This window comes from Gobio gobio (assembly GCF_949357685.1).
Source record: "Gobio gobio genome assembly, chromosome: 4".
Lineage (NCBI taxonomy): Eukaryota > Metazoa > Chordata > Actinopteri > Cypriniformes > Gobionidae > Gobio > Gobio gobio.
Window position 1 is genome coordinate 59,898,626 of NC_137100.1, and position 19,698 is coordinate 59,918,323.

The 19,698-nt window shown below is 38.4% G+C and overlaps 1 protein-coding gene across 1 annotated transcript in view; it reads left to right on the forward strand.

Annotated features, from left to right (window-relative positions):
• The window catches only part of sh2b3 (SH2B adaptor protein 3), a 74,203-nt gene that overhangs the window by 37,426 nt on the left and 17,079 nt on the right, over positions 1 to 19,698 (forward strand). The gene's annotated exons all lie outside the window — the stretch shown is intronic.

A 19,698-nucleotide genomic window follows, 5' to 3' on the forward strand; every position in this document is an offset into this window, starting at 1 on the left:
TTTGCGCTTCTCCCTCTCCCTCTCTCTATCTCTGTGTCTTTCTTTCATGTGTATTTCTCAGTACTGCTGTGGTGGGGCTTTCGAGAGCAGTAAAGGTCAGAGTGATTGACACTCTATTTAGCAGCGTGCATAGAGGGAGAGGGAGGTAAATAAATGAAAGGAATGTAAAAAAAAATAAAGCCAGTGAACACCATGAGCAAACCCTTCTGACTTAGGAAGGGTTCCGTCATCCGTCTTTAACAAAGCAGCATGCACGTGTGTACAAATGTGTGTGTGCGTGTTGTACAAGGGGTGAAACTTGGTTGTAAAAGAAAATTTAACATGCTGAAAAACAAATCTTTAACAATCTGTAACCACAGCTGAAGAGCATTGATATAATTGTTATATATTAATTGTTATATATTTATATACAATGAGGGTCAATATGCTTTAGTTTAGGGAAGAAAAAAATATATATATATGGTAACACTTTACAATAAGGTTGCATTAGTTAATGCATTAGTTAACATGAATAACACCTCTGTTCAGCATTAGTTAATCTTTGTTAACGTTAGTTCATAAAAATGCAGCTGGTCATTGTTTGTTCATGTTAGTTCACAGTGCATTAACTAATGTAAACGATTATTATTTAATGTTAACTAATGTAGTTAACTAATGTTAACTAATTAACCTTACTGTAAAGTGTTACCGTGTGTGTGTGTGTGTGTGTGTGTGTGTGTGTGTGTGTGTGTGTGTGGTATGTAAATGTAAATATTTAGCATAGCATCATGCAATAAATATAAATAAAATAAATACATGATTTTTTTTTAAATATATATACACAGTGAGGAAAGTAATTATTTGAACACCCTGCTATTTTGCAAGTTCTCCAACTTAGAAATCATGGAGGGGTCTGAAATTGTCATCGTAGGTGCATGTCCACTGTGAGAGACATAATCTAAAAAAAAAAATCCAGAAATCACAATGTATGATTTTTTTAACTATTCATTTGTATGATACAGCTGCAAATAAGTATTTGAACACCTAAGAAAATCAATGTTAATATTTGGTAACAGTAGCCTTTGTTTGCAATTACTGAGGTCAAACGTTTCCTGTAGTTTCTCACCAGGTTTGCACCAAGCCTGTGGTGCTCCTGTCAGAAACGGAAGCTTCCGCGCCTCGATCGCCCCCCGGTGGCCGGTCCCAGTATAGCTCCTAAACCCCACCCCTCCATGTATTAGAATGGACGCGAGACCAGTAAACAATTCAATTACACTTCAAATAATTGTTTTCAAAAGATGGTTTCTGTCATTTTAGGCAGTTTTTATCACGATTTCATTTCAAGTGTTCCTTTTTTCAAATAAGTTTAGTTTTAGTGAGTTTTTTGATACTATAAAAACAGGGGGTGTGACGTCATGATTGACAGCTGAGATTGACGGCTTCTCTGAATGAAGTTGTCACTGAGGCACTAACTGACTTTTTTTGGGATTTTTGGGAGGAGATTGGAGCTTTAGCTTTCATTTCTACATTTCCATAACTGTTTATTTCACACCATCATAATGAATTGTTCTGCATCTGCGAGAGTGTGGGCGGGCTTTTGATAATCGCGACCCTACTTGCTGCTCTCTACTGCGCAGACTCGGTCCCAAGATGTCAGCGCCGTGTACGGGCTTCCGAAAGCTTCAACTATGGTAAGCAGAAGTCAATGAAGTCGCGTCGTCCTTTTTTTTTTACGGTCTATGGTTTGCACACACTGCAGGAGGGATTTTGGCCCACTCCTCCACACAGATCTTCTCTAGATCAGTCAGGTTTCTGGCCTGTCGCTGAGAAACACGGAGTTTGAGCTCCCTCCAAAGATTCTCTATTGGGTTTAGGTCTGGAGACTGGCTAGGCCACGCCAGAACCTTGATATGCTTCTTACAGAGCCACTCCTTGGTTATCCTGGCTGTGCGCTTCGGGTCATTGAAAATGGGTCGAGGCTGGGTCTTCCAACATGACAATGCTCTAACTGAGGGAAGGAGGTTGTTCCCCAAAATCTCGCAATACATGGCCCCGGTCATCCTCTCCTTAAAACAGTTTAGTCGCCCTGTCCCATGTGCAGAAAAACACCCTCAAAGCATGATGCTACCACCCCCGTGCTTCACAGTAGGGATGGTGTTCTTGGGATGGTACTCATCATCATTCTTCTTCCTCCAAACACGTTTAGTGGAATTATGACCAAAAAGTTCTATTTTGGTCTCATCTGACCACATGACTTTCTCCCATGACTCCTCTGGATCATCCGAATGGTCATTGGCAAACTTAAGACGGGCCTGGACATGTGCTGGTTTAAGCAGGGGAACCTTCCGTGCCATGCATGATTTCAAACCATGACGTCTTAGTGTATTACCAACAGTAACCTTGGAAACGGTGGTCCCAGCTCTTTTCAGGTCATTGACCAGCTCCTCCCGTGTAGTTCTGGGCTGATTTCTCACCTTTCTTAGGATCATTGAGACCCCACGAGGTGAGATCTTGCATGGAGCCCCAGTCCGAGGGAGATTGACAGTCATGTTTAGCTTTTTCCATTTTCTAATGATTGCTCCAACAATGGACCTTTTTTCACCAAGCTGCTTGGCAATGTCCCCGTAGCCCTTTCCAGCCTTGTGGAGGTGTACAATTTTGTCTCTAGTGTCTTTGGACAGCTCTTTGGTCTTGGCCACTCTCACTGTAATCTTGGAATTAATCTAGATTAAAATGGCTCATTTGAATTCTGCCGAAGGCATTCAGAATATGTGTACTCGTAAGTGATCGTTTATCGGTCGGAGAGGAGAGGAGAGCGCAGCTGATATCGATACTGTAGAAAATGAGTATCATATCGTTTCAGATATTTCAGTATCGATACATAGCGAAATATCAATATTTTTGACAACTCTAGTAGGCATACACACAGGTTCAAAGACTCGTTCTCTCGCCCCTACAGTGCAATTCGGCTAGGTGTACATCCGCGCTAAAATATCAAGGTGAAAGTCATCATAGCTTGAGTAGTATAGACCCAGTTTTTGTTTTGACGTTTTAACCAGGATACTTGTCTGGGACAAGTGGATTTTTTGAAGGGGCAAGTGAAAAATAATTTTACTTGCCCGACGGACAAGTATCCTGGTTAAAACGTCAAAACAAAAACTAACTAGGGAATCACCAAAGTGCAATAATGATTCTGCATTCAGTTAGTGCAAGTGGAGATCGATAGTGGATAATAATATAAAACAAACTGACAAGGTTGTGCTGTTGAGGCTCGCGCAGCCTCTCGAGGAGAAAATCGAAAACAAATGAGCGTACATACAATGAAACTCAGTTAATTCACGGTTGAAAATTGTGTAGTTCACAAACAAGAGTGTTGTTTTCCTGAATACCATCACGACTGAAAACAACGCTGATTTCATATGCCAGTTCCATAAACAATTAATTAACATTAAGTCACTTACATTTTAGATGCAATATGGACCGTTTTTGTTCTATTTCAAATCAAAAATCAAATCAAATCACTTTATTGTCACACAGCCATGTACACAAGTGCAACAGCAGGTGAAATTCTTGGTGCAGTTCCGAGCAACATAGCAGTCATGACATGTACAACATTTAAAGCAGCATCAGATTACACATCTGATGCGCCCACAATTACTCACAGCACAGTAAACACTACAATAAATAATTTACACAATGTGAGTGTAGTTCTCACAGCTTTAACCAATATACACATACTTACAATATACATATACTTTAAACAATATACACTAAACATACATTAAACAGTATACATTAAGCTATAATAATAATAATATACAATGTACAGTATCCATTATTATTCACAGTAGAGATCCAATGTACAATAGGTGCTATATGATAAATGATAAATAATAAATTATAATAAATGTGTATATAATGTGTGTGTATCTACAGTGGGTTGTGCTGAGTGATATTCTGTCCAGTGTGTGTTATGATCCTGATGGGTCAAGAGTTAAGGAGTCTGATTGTTTGTGGGAAGAAGCTGTTCTGGAGTCGGCTGGTGCGTGTTCTGATGCTGCGGTACCGTCTGCCTGATGGCAGCAGTGAGAGCAGCCCATGGCTCGGGTGGCTAGAGTCTCTGATGATCCTCTGAGCTCTCTTCACACACCGCCTGGCGTAAATGTCCTGGAGGGAGGGAAGCTCACCTCCGATGATGCAGCTGGCCGTGCGCACTACCCTTTGCAGGGCTTTGCGGCTGCGGGCGGTACTGTTGCCGTACCAGGTGGTGATGCAGCCAGTCAGCAGGCTCTCTATGGTGCTGCTGTAGAACCGTGTGAGGATGTGGCAGCTCATTCCAAACCTCCTCAGCCGTCGCAGAAAGAAAAGGCGCTGATGAGCCTTCTTCACAACGGCCTCGGAGTGGACGGACCATGAGAGTTCCTCTGTGATGTGGACACCGAGGAACTTGAAGCTGCTGACTCTCTCCACCGGTGCTCCATTGATGGTGATGGGGCGGTGTTCTCTCTCATTCCTCCTGAAGTCGACCACCAGCTCCTTGGTCTTGCTGACGTTGAGGGAGAGGTTGTGCTCCTGACACCACCGTGTCAGAGTGTGCACCTCCTCTCTGTAGGCCGTTTCATCATTGTCAGTGATGAGACCTACCACCGTCGTATCGTCAGCAAACTTGATGATTGTGTTGGAGCTGTGGGTTGCCACACAGTCATGTGTGTACAAGGAGTACAGGAGTGGGCTGCAAAAAATTTCAGCAGCAAAAATAGTTCCAGACAAATATCACTGCAGAACCGTAACGCATCTCACAGCAACAGCTGTTACTGAATGATTCAGCGTTTTGAATGGATCGGTTGAATCAAAGATTCAATGACCTATTCGTAAACAACCGCCTAATTCTTGATTGAATCAGCCGTTTGAACGAATCGACTCAATGACTCACTCATTAAGACGGTCACCTGCTGCCACCTACTGGTGGTTTAGTTTCATCTTTCCAACATTTTTATTTGTATATTCAAAAATATTTAAAATAACCTAATAACATTTATTTAATGCAGTTGTAATTTTGCCATGTAAATAATTTAATTTGATTGGGAACAGCCCTATAGTGTCTTATTCGAATTTAATTTATAGATCAAATTTAATATATAAAATGAAAGCTGAAGCATAGCCTATATTTAATAAGATTATGGAAAAATATCACAAATATGCATATTTAAATGTATCAAAGCTGATTGAACACTGGTGAGAATATTGCTTCAGAATAGATGATATTTACAACAAAAAAAAAAAAAATTCCAGACAAGCTAATTTTTTACTCGGACAAGTGAATGACAGATTTACTTGTCCGAAGGACAAGAATGTGAACAGGCTTAATGTCAAGCCCTGATAGACCCATTTCCCAACCCAACTTTGAGAATAGATTAACGCCGATATTTTTTTTTATCGCCCGATAAGAGTCTCACGTTAACGCAGCACGTTAACGCCGATAACGGCCCACCACTAATAAATATATATATATATATATAATATACGGAAATGGATTCAGGCTATCCGGCGGGATGAAGGACCAAACTTTCCTGCTCGTGTCCCACATCCCTTTCAGTGCAAAGCGTCATATGATGCACCTCTGTGGGGAAATATAAAACGAATATTTTTTAAGCTAATATTGAACTTATATTATTTATATTACCATTTTTTACTGATATCTATTTAAATGGTTTACAGGCTGTAGTATTGTTTCACTGGTGGAAATACTAAAATAAACACGCATGCTTAAATGGATGTTGCCTCGTGTATATTTTTTATTTTCAAAATGTATGATATTTGATTTAATAATATTATATTTATATTACATTTATATTTAATATAAATATAATATAGATTTTATAATATAGATTGAATATGCAAAATGCCTCCATACATATTGTGAATATATTTTGTTTTAAAATATATAAGCGTGATGTTAATCAACATTAATTTTTATTATATTTTGTTTCATATTTTGTTCATATTCAGTGCAATGCCTCCTCTAAAAAAACATATATTATTATAATAGATTGTCTTTTAAAATAAAAATATATCTATACATTTATTAAAAAAAAGTATTATGTTGTATGTAAAAAAAAAAAACAAATTTAATTGCGTGATGCGTGATGTTTAAACTATTTTGAACTGTATCCAAATCTCGGACAAACAAGATATCAAGGAAGACGTGTCATGTAACGCTGATTCTTTATAGCTATGTAATCTGAATTGTTAATTTGCATCAAATGTAATATTTGGCAAATCTGTTAACGAGGTTGTGTAGACTCTCTGATCTATTTTCTCTCGCCCGGGTATGTTTTTCTGATGTGTTGACGCTTGACAGGAACTCCGGTTCCGCAACAATTACGTATTTCCGTTTTTTGTGAGAAAGGTCTATTGGACATGAAATATATTTTGAAGAATGTTGGAAACCAAACAGTTGCTGGTACCCATTGTAGGAAATAATAATATTGAAGTCAATGGCTACCATCAACTGTCTGGTATTCAACTGTCTGTGTTCAACAGAAGAAATGAATACAGGTTCGGAACAACATTAGAGTGAGTAAATAATGACATTATTTCAGAGGTGAACTGTCCCTTTAAGCACAAGCGGCAGCGTGTTCACAAAGCTGCGCTGCTGTCAATTTAAGACCTGCATGCATCTACTATACAGACACACACCGATTTTACTTTCACGTTCCGTGAGTATAACTCTACCACTAACGTGTGATGTGAATGTATGTCGCGTTGTTCAGTATATTGGGATGGAGGCAAATGGTACAATGTGTACTGTAGCACTGTGATCTTTTTCTCAAAAGCAGATTTTGGTGACATTTTAATCGTCCACAATCAAAAATCATGATATCGCACACCCCACCCGCACCACAGTTTTGAAAGATGGTGGTGCGCACTGTAGCCTCACTTCACCGCCCTGTTAAAGTGTGAAATCTGACCAGCATTGCAAGCGTGGCTAAACACCCCTAACTTTAGTGCATAGTGATTGGGTATTTGCTCATATCAGCAATAAGTAATAATACCAATACAAATTCATAACATAGTAATATACCTATAATGTAAATAATAAAGAATAAAAAAACAACAATAATATACAGAACAGGTGCCCAAAATAAATACAACAGGATTTTTTTTTATTATTATTGTTTAAACATTAAAGCGGGTCTTTTAAGATGTAGGATAAGTGCAACCGTGGTGTATAAACTAAGCTAATCGGGTAGCTGTATGGTATGCTGGAACGTACGCTAACTAAAAAAACATTAAGAACGAGTTATGCTTCATTTCACAACTTATAGCTTCGGTTATATACTAGTATATGAAACATATGATTTGCAAGACGTTAAAGACTATTTTAACACAATTTAAACGACAAAAATCAAAACGTGATTTTGTAAGAATTGTAATCAGGCTCTGAACAGATTACCCATCAAAAGTTCTTTCAGCCAGTAGAATCGCTCTGGGGTCCTAAGCGGACACTATTTCACAGGGGGACAGGATTTCTCATGACACCTGTTCCAGAACGGTTCAATATTATATTGAGAATTGTGGTATCCCTAATATACAACCCCAAATCAGAAAAAGTTGGGACAGGATGGAAAACGCAAAAAAAAAAAAAAAAAAGAAGTGATTTCTAAATTTACTTTGACTTGTATTTCATTGCAGACAACATGAACACAACATATTTCATGTTTTGTCTGGTCAACTTCATGTCATTTGTAAATATGCATCCTTTCCTGTCATTCAGACCTGCAACACATTTCAAAAAAAGTTGGGAAAGGAGCAATTTAGGGCTAGTAATGAGGTAAAATGGTTAAATAATGATGTGATTTGAAACAGGTGATGTCAACAGGTGATTGTAATTATGATTTGGTACAAAAGCAGCATCCAAGAAAGGTCTAATCCTTTAGGAGCAAAGATTGGCCGAGGATCGCCAGTTTGCCAACAAATACGTGAGAAAATTATTGAAATGTTTAAAAACAATGTTCCTCAAAGAAATATAGGAAGAGATTTGGATATTTCACATTCAACAGTGCATAACATAATTAAAGGTCCCGTTTTTCGTGTTTTTTTGAAGCTTTGATTGTGTTTACAGTGTGCAATATAACATGTGTTCATGTTTCGCGTGTAAAAAAACACAGTATTTTTCACACAATTTACTTATCTGTATATCGCTGTTTTCACTGTCCTCAAAACGGCTTGAAAGATTTCCCTGTTCTATGAAGTCCCTCCTTCAGAAATACGTAACGAGTTCTGATTGTGCCAGCGGTTCCCGTGTTGTGATTCGACAGCAGCTTAGGGCACGCAGAGCGCACGTTACCGGAAAGGTCACGCCTCTCACCATAACGGGGATGCATGCGCTCAATGATCTCTAAGTACAGCGTCCCTGGGAAAGCCAAACAAAGGTGACTTGACTCCGGGATGAAAATAACAGCGTCTCGACGACATGGCGACAAACAAACTATACGAACGCAACCGAACGCAACACTTCCTCTTCTCCACGCGGGAGCAACAAGACCACACCCCCTTTTTCGCACGTTCTTGTGGGCGGAGGTTAGTCGACATACTGCTCTACTGACGTAATTAATGCAGGAAATACCAGGATGTAGTCCTAACCAGCCGTTCGCTGTAGGCTTTGAAAGGGAACTTCTGTTAAATAAAATATCTCGCTTGGCATTGAACTTTGAGCTTTATAATTTTACAGGTATTATAAATGCTCTAACAGCAACATTACACACTAACTAAAGTTTGAAAAATGGGATCACGAAGAACAGGACCTTTAAAAGATTCAAGGAATCTGGAGGAATTTCAGTGCGTAAAGGACAAGGGCGCAAGCCTAAGCTGAACAACAGTGATCTCCAATCCCTCAGGCGGCACTGCATCAAGAATCATCATTCATCTATAAGCGATATCACCACATGTGCTCAGGACTACTTTGGCAAACCTTTGTCAAGTACCACAATACGTAGTTACATCCACAAATGTCAGTTAAAACTGTACTGTGCCAAAAGGAAGCCCTATGTTAACAGTGTCCAGAAGCGCCGTCGACTTCTCTGGGCTTGGAGGCATCTGGGATGGACCATCACACAGTGGAAACTAGGGATGAAACGGTATGGAAATTTAACATCACGATTATAGTGACCCAAATTATCACGGTTATCAATATTATCACGGTTTTGTTCAAACGAGATGAAAGTGTTCAAAAAGAACAGATGCACACACTTAAAACATTTCAACAAGTTTTATATTTGAAAATCAACAAGCAACAAATAAATAAAGCAGCTCTCTGCACTTTTTTAAGCTAGATTCTATTGTGGGATTTCCTTCCTTATAATGGCCGTTGTCAATAGCAACGCATAAATAATAATAATAATTTGTCGTAAATTTAATCTCTAATATTCTCTCTGTAAATATATTCTCAAGCAATATTCTCATGAGTGTTCAGCAATGATGCATTTAAATCTAGCATATTTTGTGTAAGAGCCCAAACAGTATCCTAGTGAAATAATGCATATCCATATTTCCATATGATCTGACAGTTTATTTTATTAAATATTAAAATGTGTGCATCATACCTGACACCTAAATGAACACTTCACAGTCAGTTTTATGACTGTGATTCTCTTCAAATGCTAGTGAATTTTGAAACGTGTATAACTTTACCAATGTTGTATGTAACTTTAGAGACGGTCCCTAAATTCGCCAGCGTTATGCCAGTCATATCAGATGCGCTGTGGTTCTGCTGTGTTTGTTTAAAAAAACATTTTAGCTGCTGAAATAAAACAAAAACAGTCAACCACTGTATGATGAATGAATCTCCTGCGTACATCGCACGTTTATCTCTGCTTTGAGTGAATATTTCAGCGAGTGAGAGCGGCGCGCGCTCTGAACAAAACTCTGGCTAATCTGAACGCCTCTGATTATGAGACATTGCATTCATAAACTCAATATAAACACGTGTGAGTGGTTATAATGCGCAACGCGATTATAACAGATGGCTTTTGAGAAGACTATAATAAGTTCAACAGCCAGAGTGACTAGTGTGCAGCCGAAATAACGTTACACCCGCAAATGGCGGTTGTTAATGTCAAGCCCTGATTATTATCCCTTAAATGTCACCTTAGTCTTGTCTGAATTTGTTTGTTCGCTTCACGTTATTATTTCCCAGACGTAGTTTTGGTATTGAGGTCAAAGTCCACTTGCCTTGCGTTCGTAGTTTTGAAGTGTTTCCCCTATTACAGCGACTTTCTTCTGGCATGTTCTGCAGACAGGGTGACCATCTTCGATTAAGTTTCCCTCAGTACTTTTGTAAAAGCCAAAATATGACACCGCCTCAGATTTGGTCCTTTTAGAAGTCTGAAAAATCTCCCGGCGCTGCCTTCTGACATTTCTTCTCATTCAAAAAACAGCGGTGCGTTGCGCCAGACTGACGCTGACTGGACAAGATTTACCGCAAGTTTTCACAATCGTGATAATCACACGCGGTTTTAATGATAATTAAATTTTATACGATATTACTAACCGTCACTAAATTTTATCGTGGTTTATCGTGAAACCGGTAATCGTTTCATCCCTAGTGGAAACTTGTACTATGGTCAGATGAATCAGTATTTCAGGTATTTTTTGGGAGGAATGGACGCCGTGTGCTCCGGACCAAAGAAGAAAAGGATCATCCAGACTGTTACCAGCAACAAGTCCAAAAGCCAGGGTCTGTCATGGTATGGGGTTGTGTCAGTGCCCTTGGCAAAGGTAACTTGCACTTCTGTGAAGGCACCATTAATGCTGAAAAGTACATAGAGATTTTGGAGCATAATATGGTGCCTTCAAGAAGACATCTTTTCCAGGGACGTCCATGCATATTTCAACAAGACAATGCAAAACCACATTCTGCACACATTACAAAGTCCTGGCTGCGGAGGAAGAGGGTACGGGTACTTGACTGGCCTGCCTGCAGTCCCGACCTGTCTCCAATAGAGAATGACGTTACATTACAGTATAACTGAAAGCTACCAATTTCAACATTTATAAGGCTTTTAAAAAACAACTTTTAATTTAACTTAAAACAATCTTTACATAACCCCATTATAATAAATGATACATATACCTGTGGCCTTCCCTGTTAGACATATACAGACATGTAATAGTTATCAAACAACTATCTTAACTGCATAAATAAAAAATGAAATATAGATTAATCATCATTAAAGCTACAATTTTCTGTTCCCGTTGTTCTTTGATGAACATTAATGACAGGCATCATCAGTGCTCCTGTCACTTTAAGAACAGCCGCGGATCTCACGCTGTCCCGTGCATCTCATTTCCTCACAACTCTTTAAGTTCATTTAAAGGTCCCATGGCATGAAATTTTCATTTTATGAGGTATTTCAACATTAATATGAGTTCCCCTAGCCTGAATATTGTCCCCAAGTGGATAGAAATGTTGATCGGTGTAAAACCGAGTTCTGGCTGTCTTTCTCTGCCTTTGAGAAAATGACAGGCCAGACGAGCCAATCCTGACGTCTCCTGGTTTGACGTCCAAGCAGGAACGGTTACCTCCCTTTCCTCCGCCCAGAGAATCTGGCACGCCCATGCAAATGTGAGTCAGTGTTTTTGTACGTCCTCGTCGCGTCTATCTGTTCTTAAATGTGCATACAGTCATGAGTTTCTGCTTAACATCGGCAGAGCCACATCTTTAGAGATAAACCTCACGCACGCCGAAGCTCGGCCTTCAACATCCCCGACCCCCAGTACTGCATCTGGCCCACAGCGGAGGCACCAAATGCGGCGCGAGATTAAGCAGAAGGAGGGTAAGCGTGAGGGTATCCGGGCTAGCCAGCTATCCCCACAATAAACTGGATTACATTCAATTACTGCTGTTGTGTCTTTGTTTGCGCTGTGTAAGTTACTCAATGCGCGTCACTGACGCTTTTCATATGATTGGAACATATCTAGAAATAATGCTTTAATCAAACTTACTAACTCGTTCATCTCGCTGTAATGGTACATTGCATGTGTTACAAAGTTGGTAGAATAATGATGAAGACGGACTCGGCGTGACTGGGACTGGGATTTATTCAGAACTCTCAGATACAAACACAATAAACTCGCGCTGACAGACAGCGCTCTCATAACTCAGTAGTTACTATAAATAACTTTGTTAGCAATCGCTCTGTCTCCGTGATGTCCGGTTCGCGAACGAATCATTCTTTTGAATCGGTTCTTTATAGTGAACCTATATATATATATATATATATATATATATATATATATATATATATATATATATATATATATATATAAAACAGACATTCCGACACGGAACGCACATTTCAAAGTAGAATAACTGACTGTAGCATTGTTTTTATGTGAAACAAGCAGGTGAATTTAGCATGTTTTCCTACATATCTGCAAGCATATTATGGTATTTTTATGCTTTAGTAAAGTGAAAAACTTACATACAGATACTTTAAAATATATGTATTTAATATATACATAAAGTATATATATATATATATATATATATATATATATATATATATATATATATATATATATATATATATATATATATATATATATATATATATATATATATATATATATATATATATATAGTCTATCTTTAGTAATCTTTTAGTAATTTCACTAGAAAAAAAATTTTTTTAAGCCAGTTATTTATATCTTTTGCTTCAGTGTGTCAGTAGGAAATATGAGTTTACATTTCCAAACATTCCTTTTGCCATTAATTGTAATAATTCAGTGAGATTTTTGTATGCACAAGACTGGAGGTTGGAGTTTGGTTTCTTCAAGCGGCTTGGAGATGTTGCCTCAGTTCTTCTGGATTTAGTCTGTCTCATATAATTTGTTTCTTCATGTAATCACAGACAGACTCGATGATGGTGAGATCAGATCTCCGTGTGGAGCATACCTGCTGTTGTTAAACTCCTTGTGCATACAAAAATCTCACTGAATTATTACAATTAATGAAAAATGGAATGTTTTGAAATGAAAACTGATATTTCCTACTGACACACTACAGCAAAAGATATCATTAAAGGTGCGTTTTTTTGGATTTGGCTTCACTTTCAGGACTAATGTGGCATGCTTGGTAGGGACATTGATGTTACATTTCCACGTAGGCCTGTCACGATAGTCAATACATCAATTAATCGTAAGATTAAAAAAATGAGCTCTAATTTTTCCGGCCGCGATAATTTCCAGCGTCCGTTTTTATATACATTTTTGCCGAGCTTTACATTATATGATCACGCTCTTATACATGTAAATGTTTCTAAGCATGACAAGACAAAAGAGAACGCGCTGTATGTCAATGTCCTGTGTGTGTGTGTGTGTGTGTGTGTGTGTGTGTCAGTGTCCTGTCTGTGTGGCTGCGTCTCATGTCAGCTAATCGAGGGACACTCTGACACACACACACACACACTCGAAGCACAGACAGACTCGAGTCAAATCTCCTGCTCACATCGAGTTCTCTTTTGCTCATGAACAAACAATAACAACAACACAGAGAATTTAGAGTATTCTCATATTAGGAGTCTTAAATTAGTTAAATAACGTCTTAAAGGTCCCATGGCATGGCATTTTTCTATTATTTTATATTGTTTCCTGAGGTGTACTTATATTGTTAGTATGATTTTTACATCATAAAATGTCATAATTTAAAAATAAAAGGCATTTTGTCTATACTGCTGTTTGCCCTGTGGCTGACTGCCCTGTTTCAAGAGGCGTGTCTGCTGTGAGACTTCAGTAAAAACGCCCACTGTTGTGATTGGCTGACATCTTTGCATTTGAAATGAGCGGAGGGGGCGTGGTTTAACGAGGTCTACGACGCACAAGCTGCTGCCAGAGAGACGGATGGACCTGAGTTCACTTCTCATCAGTTCTCTCAGCATGTCTGAGTTCAGGGTGAACTGTTGTAGTTACAGCATATACTTCAGGTTATTAGTTTATTTCTAGTCGGAGGGGCTGTCACTCATGTCAGAAAGTTAGTAACTTTAGTAAATTATGGATCAGCGCTGACTCGAGACGCGAACCATTTAGAACGATTCAGTTCGATTTTTGGTGAACGGGTTCGGTTCACTAAAAAGAACCGATTCAAAAGAATGATTCGTTCGCGAACCGGACATCACGGAGACGGAGCGATTGCTAACAAAGTTATTTATAGTAACTACTGAGTTATGAGAGCGCTGTCTGTCAGCGCGAGTTTATTGTGTTTGTATCTGAGAGTTCTGAATAAATACGAGTCCCAGTCACGCCGAGTCCGTCTTCATCATTATTCTACCAACTTTGTAACACATGCAATGTACCATTACAGCGAGATGAACGAGTTAGTAAGTTTGATTAAAGCATTATTTCTAGATATGTTCCAATCATATGAAAAGCGTCAGTGACGCGCATTGAGTAACTTACACAGCGCAAACAAAGACACAACAGCAGTAATTGAATGTAATCCAGTTTATTGTGGGGATAGCTGGCTAGCCCGGATACCCTCACGCTTACCCTCCTTCTGCTTAATCTCGCGCCGCATTTGGTGCCTCCGCTGTGGGCCAGATGCAGTACTGGGGGTCGGGGATGTTGAAGGCCGAGCTTCGGCGTGCATGAGGTTTATCTCTAAAGATGTGGCTCTGCCGATGTTAAGCAGAAACTCATGACTGTATGCACATTTAAGAACAGATAGACGCGACGAGGACGTACAAAAACACTGACTCACATTTGCATGGGCGTGCCAGATTCTCTGGGCGGAGGAAAGGGAGGTAACCGTTCCTGCTTGGACGTCAAACCAGGAGACGTCAGGATTGGCTCGTCTGGCCTGTCATTTTCTCAAAGGCAGAGAGAGACAGCCAGAACTCGGTTTTACACCGATCAACATTTCTATCCACTTGGGGACAATATTCAGGCTAGGGGAACTCATATTAATGTTGAAATACCTCATAAAATGAAAATTTCATGCCATGGGACCTTTAAATGAACTTAAAGAGTTGTGAGGAAATGAGATGCACGGGACAGCGTGAGATCCGCGGCTGTTCTTAAAGTGACAGGAGCACTGATGATGCCTGTCATTAATTTTCATCAAAGAACAACGGGAACAGAAAATTGTAGCTTTAATGATGATTAATCTATATTTCATTTTTTATTTATGCAGTTAAGATAGTTGTTTGATAACTATTACATGTCTGTATATGTCTAACAGGGAAGGCCACAGGTATATGTATCATTTATTATAATGGGGTTATGTAAAGATTGTTTTAAGTTAAATTAAAAGTTGTTTTTTAAAAGCCTTATAAATGTTGAAATTGGTAGCTTTCAGTTATACTGTAATGTAACGTCATTAATGAAAACTTCATTCATAAAAACATGACAATACAACACATATTTAAAATATGCTGTCAATAAATTGTTTGGAGACATTAACATTAATTTGGAGTGTAACTGAAACTACAATATCAAAACATTAAAAACGTATTAATCGTGATTAATTACAGAATTTTTTTAAGTTAATTAGTAAAAAATTTTTCATCGATTCCCAGCACTACCTAAAACACATTCATCCGTTCCAGTTTTCCACCTGTTTATTCAAGTGCATTTTTTTGTTAACTGACTGAGAGTCCATTGCTTTTTTTGTTTTGGTTGTTTTGTTAATTTGTTGTGGATATTTAAAATGCTTTCCGTTTTCTGTGTTAAATAGTCTTTAGAAATAAAAGTTTATTGATCTTTGAAAAGGCGTACCTGCATTATTATGCCATTATCATTATTTTAGATGAAAATTGTCTCAGAACGACAATATTATAGTTTATTGCAATAATTTCTTGGCCAATTTATCGTCCAGCAAAATTTGTTATTGTGACAGGCCTATTTCCACGCCCCTAAACATGACGCGGAACAAAATGAACTGTGATTGGTTGCTTTACATGTCAGTCAGATGGCCTCTGGGCGGTCCTTAGCCAATGAAAGCTGCGATGGAGTTCAGCTCTTCTGCCATCAGTCTGAAGGTCCGGTTATGCGAGACTACGGTCATGATGATTCTGGTTAAAGAGAGAATGTGTGGATAGTGATAGATGGAATGAGTTTATAAATAGACTATTAAGTGTGAAATATCAGATAACATTGTTAAATATAACAGAGATAATAAAGTAATTGCAGTCGCATTGCATACAATGTTTGTCAAATGTGACTTTTTTTCTCATTGGGTGGTGGGGGCCTGTTTTTTTTTTTTTTTTAAACGGGCCTCCAATTTGCAAAGGCCGTCTCTGGATAACAGCAGAACATCACTGAGACGTCCCTCTCTAATGTCAAGTCACATTTATTTCTATAGCGCTTTATACAATACAATAAAGATTGTTTCAAAGCAGCTTTACAGTGATAAACAAGAAAATTGTTTATTTTGGCTGTTGTTCAAGCAGTACAGTACAGTCAGATCAATAATGTTGTTACGTGATTCCTAGCGGCTGTCAGCGTCAGGTTGTTTCTAGATTCCTTTGTGATTTGTTATTGCTAATTTCATTATGTGACTCATTTTGAAAGGTTGTTCTGAGAATGTGACTAAAAGCAAAAGTAGCAATTAGGAAGTGGAGTTATTCAGATGAATGGCATGGCTGTTTGTTGTGGCATTTTAAACTGCACTCATGCACAATTAAACAGTGTTTTATGCGGTGACACCAGAGAACATATGTGACTTGAAATGAAACTTTTTAATGTGATGATGAGCCATGAAATCATTAAACAATATGCAAAAACAGGATTTTAAATGAATCGAGTGAATAATAAATAGGCCCGCAACCTTACAGGACTCCAGTGCGTCTCCACATGGACTGCCTACATTGAAACTCAAGTCGGCTGGACTCAGAGTCGCAGGAAATGCACTACAGAGTTGTGTCAGAAAACAGATAAACAGCATTCTACACAGCCTAGCAAAATGTTTGTATTGTGTAGACGAGCGAGGGTGGGTATTCCAGTCTCCGACAAACAGAAACGGGGCCCAAATATGGTCATAGAAATCGAGCCAATGTGGATTTCTTCGTTTTTCGCTCCTTGGTTTAAGAGCCGTCATGATTTGTCACATTTGGCAGCATTTAGTTTAGACCAGAGTGCAGTCATTTCACAACATGGTCGGGGAAGCTATTTTGAAAGTGTAGCTTGCTAAAGTTACAGATAGCTTAAAGTAGTCAAGCTGTAAAAAATAAATAAAAGGCGTTGTATACACTACAAGCTACTAACAACCAGTATCTAACCACCCTGAAGCTACTAGAGAGTATCCTTTTAAATGTATGATTGCATTGATAGCTATGCATATTTTTCTTGAAGGTATTTGAATGGATGGAGTTAAATGACAAATTTCGTTTTTATTTTTGATGTGCATCACAGCTGCTCCAGCCACTTTTTTTTCCATGTTTGTGTGAAATAAAAAGATTTTTCTCTATAAATATCATGAATTGATTATATTTAAATCATTTTTGAACTCGTGGAGCTTCTGGTTTATGACTTGCTGCATCTTTTGCTCGTATAGTGTGTATACTAGTGCAGGTAGTGTCTAGTGTAAATCATATTTTGTTCATAAGCGTATGGTTACTAATTTAAACCATCTTTTGTTTGTAAATGTAGTTTAAATCTTTTTTTGTAAACATAAACTAGTAGCCTAAACTAGTTGTAATCCTCTTTTGCTTGTAACGGTAAGTTTAACGGCATCTTTTGTTTGCAAACTTATTTTAATAATCTTTTTTTGGTATGGGTATGTTTACTAGTTTAAAACATCTTTTACATGCGTATACTAGTTTAAACGACCTTCAATCATCTTTTCTTTGCAATCATATACTAGTATTAGTCATCTTCTGTACGTAGCAGTATGCATACTAGTGTAAATGCTCTTTTGTTCACTTCATAAACGTATGCACTCAAAAAAATGATGTTGACTCATTTACGCAACAGTTTGCATCCATTTTTTTGAGTTATGACAACTTTGATTGAATTTACGTTCGACCATCAAGCTACATTGACTTAATCATTTGTAGCATAAACACAAATTTCTAAGTTGATTACTCTAAAAAATTAAATCGCTCCAACAACCAGAGGTGTAGCCCAAGAACCAACTAATCTCAGTTCAAATCAACAGCTATCATAGCACATGCTAACATAACTTATTTAACATGTATATTTAATGAACGAGTAAGATATTACTTGTCACTGGCATTAGCGCAGTCATTGCTTATGGAGTCAATGTAGTGTTTACCTTCATGTATCTACTCTTCAATGGTAACCCGAAAACTTCACCATTACAGAAACTCTTTTAAATGTCAAACATAACCGCATTAAATACTAACAGGTCTTTCCCTTCACTAAAAACAAATTCATTAACACTTAATTGCACCATTTGTTCTCCTTATCCAGCAAAGCATGCTGGGAACTAGAAATCCACTTCCTAATTTCCGAAGTTATCAAGACAATTTCATTAAGTTACTACAACCTAATTTGTTTTTACCGTTTTCGAAATCATTCAGCCGATCTCGGGGTCTGACGGAAGCACTTTTAGCATAGCTTAGCATAGATCATTGAATCTGATTAGACCGTTAGCATCTTGCTAAAAAAAATGACCAAAGAGTTTTGATATTTTTCCTATTTAAAACTTGACACTTCTGTAGTTACATCGTGTACTAAGACCGACGGAAAATGAAAAGTTGTGATTTTTCTAGGCCGGTATGGCTAGAAACTAAACTAATCAATGTGAATGAGTCGGTGGTGTTTTCTCCTCTCCTCTCTGTGTGAGGGTTGACTGCAATTCAAAGAGGAAGGATTGTAGTATTACTGCACCGTTACTTTGGCTCTTGCCAGCCAGTGCATGTGAAGCTATTTTAAGCCGTGATTTGGCCTGACTCACTCAAAATGACAGATTTTGTTTGAGAAAGAGCTTCTTGATTCCTAAATCTTTGATGTGTCAGAGCTGACGGGATACACGCTGGAAATTCCTGCAGCTCAGAGCGTCCGGATTCATTTGCAGCTCTCACAACTTCCCGGAATCCACTCTCATTTTTATTTCCCAAGGAGATTGTGTGTGTGTGTGTGTGTGTGTGTGTGTGTGTGTGTGTGTGTGTGTGTGTGTGTGTGTGTGTGTGTGTGTGTGTGTGTGTGTGTGTGTGTGTGTGTGTGTGTGTGTGTGTGTGTGTGTGTGTGTGTGTGTGTGTGTGTGTGTGTGTGTGTGTGTGTGTGTGTGTGTGTCTGTGTGTGTGTGTGTGTGTGTGTGTGTCTGTGTGTGTGTGTCTGTGTGTGTGTGTGTGTGTGTGTGTGTGTGTCTGTGTGTGTGTGTCTGTGTGTGTCTGTGTAGGCGTAGGTCGAAGGTTTCAGATCACGGGTCGTAGCTCTATTCTCTCTTAATTTCCAGATGAACATTCTTAGCTAATCCCAGTAGAATAAGAGAATCATCCCCCTCTCGTTTCCCTCTCTCTGGACGACATTCATGGATTCATGGAGAAATGTATGTTTTTATCATCAATGACCGAGTTGTTTTTTGTTTTATTGACCTGTAAAGAAACTTGGGTTTCCAAATTGCAGTGTAAAATTTGACATTTATTTATTTAGCAGACACTTTAATCCAGAGCAACTCACAAATGAGAATAAAATAAGCAGAAGTGATCAATACAAGGAGAAGGCATTGCAAGTAGAGCTACTGTACAAAATTGAATG